Below are 2,209 nucleotides of genomic sequence, written 5' to 3' on the forward strand. Positions count from 1 at the left end.
CTTTGAAGGGGCTGTTTATTTGCCGAATATTCTCTACATTTTTGGGAATAAATAAATATACAAGTTAAATAAATTAAAAGCTCTGTGCCACTGGCCATGTGGGAGCGAGAGGCAGATGAAGGAATTTAGTGCAAATCCCTTTCAATCAGGAATAAAAGATAGCTCAAATACATACCGTGTATAAATGTTTAGAGTGTTCACTTAAACTATAGGGAGAAAAGAGTCTTCTCTGAATGCAAGATGACATCTTATTTTGGTGTCCATAAGCTACCAATAGTGATTTCAGAGAATTTACAACTATTTCTTTAAATTTTCAGCAGCTTATTTTTAAAGGGATGTGTCAATTTCTCAGCCTTCCTACCTATTTCTCTAGACCCAGGAAAATTAGGCTACTGTCAGAATAAATATTTTCTGGGGTGTTGTGGCATAATTTGGGGTAAGTCAGACAAATTAAGCTACAGTGAGCTACAGGAAGCCATATCAGAGGAATCCAGAAATGGGGAGAATCTGGGTAAATGCCACCACACTGAAGTACCTAGTGTGGCTCAGCAGGCTCTGCACTGGAAATAGTTCTGATATCGACCCTGGACAGTTATTCCTCTGCCTTTGTAGGCCATGCACACTTACAGCCATGTCCACGTGCTTCATGTTGCTTGTTCTCAGTTCCTACCACTTTGCTTATCTGAGTATGAAACACCACCAGGATTTTACTAATTGGAAACAGCTTAATATAATTAAACTGCAAGAAATTACAATTTCCCAGATTGTATTTATCACTGTCAAAAAAATAAGCAAAAATATTATTTAAAAACCTTGGCCCACCAATGAACATTTCTCTGAAAAACAAAAGGATTCTTTATACTTCATGCAGGTGTCCCAGTCTGGCTTTTCATGATGGTCAGAGCTGTTCTGAGGTAAGTGAGGCTTTTTAAACAAAAGGGAAAAGGAAGGAAACACATTTTTGACCACACACTTTGCACTAGAGGCTGTAGATGCTTCATAGATATCATTTCCATTTTATTCCATTTGTGGGATGCTTTCAGTACACTTATAATTGGCAGAATTTTCAGTTTTTGTCAGGGAAATAATTAAAGGAATTGGGGATGACTGGAAGGAGAGGCAGCATTGGGAAGGATAATTTGAGCCAGGTACATTTGGCAGGCAACTCAGTATTGATGAACATGAGAGGCACTGCAGGTCAACATTAACAGTCATCTCTAAGAGCAAGCCTATTTTATCAGGAAGCACAATAGCACATGGTTGGCTGAATTGTAAATTAGATAAGAGGAAACACAGATCAACCTACATTAAAGAGGACAAGGAGAGTCAGAAAGGAATGATGGAAAAGGAAGTCCAAGGAAATAAGGACATGGGCATTATCTAAATACCCTGTAAATTTTTGCATAAATTTACATCTTCCCTCCCCACTCCCCTGCCCCCACCAGTGGTGAGGGAGAGGACTTTCCCTCCAATTTTGCAATTGCTTGATGTCACCAAACTTTATATTGTTTGCAAACTCAGAATTTATCTAGGCTGTTAGAAGTCAGTTGCTTTGTGGAGAGTAGCTGGACAGGGCTCAAGGCGGGGATTCCAGGGAGCTGTCAAGGGTCTGCTCTGGATCTGGCTGCTGGTTATGAACTGTGGTTCAATGTGGTGATTTATCAGGCTGCATGTAGACACACACACACACACACACACACAATATTTAAATATATATTAAGATATATAATATTGGGATCCCTGGGTGGCGCAGCGGTTTGGCGCCTGCCTTTGGCCCAGGGCGCGATCCTGGAGACCCGGGATCAAATCCCACATCGGGCTTCCGGTGCATAGAGCCTGCTTCTCCCTCTGCCTGTATCTCTGCCTCTCTCTCTCTCTCCCTGTGTGACTATCATAAATAAATAAAAATTAAAAAAAAAGATATATAATATTTATATTATACTTCAATCAAATTTTTAAAAAATGCCTGACAATCTAAAGTATATTGTTATAGTTTTAGCTTCACTTTCCCCAGTTACCCCAAGACTGAGCACCTTCTAAGTTTTATTGGTCATCTGTATTTCCACTCCATGCATCTATCAAAAGAAACCTTAACAAATTGTACTGAAATGTTCATTTTCAGAGCTAAAGAAAGAATTTAGGTACTCTGAACTGGGAGTACTGGTGAGAGCCCTTGGACCTTACCAAAATCAGGGGAGTTAAATGATTA

This window comes from Vulpes vulpes, chromosome 5 (genome assembly GCF_048418805.1).
Source record: "Vulpes vulpes isolate BD-2025 chromosome 5, VulVul3, whole genome shotgun sequence".
Lineage (NCBI taxonomy): Eukaryota > Metazoa > Chordata > Mammalia > Carnivora > Canidae > Vulpes > Vulpes vulpes.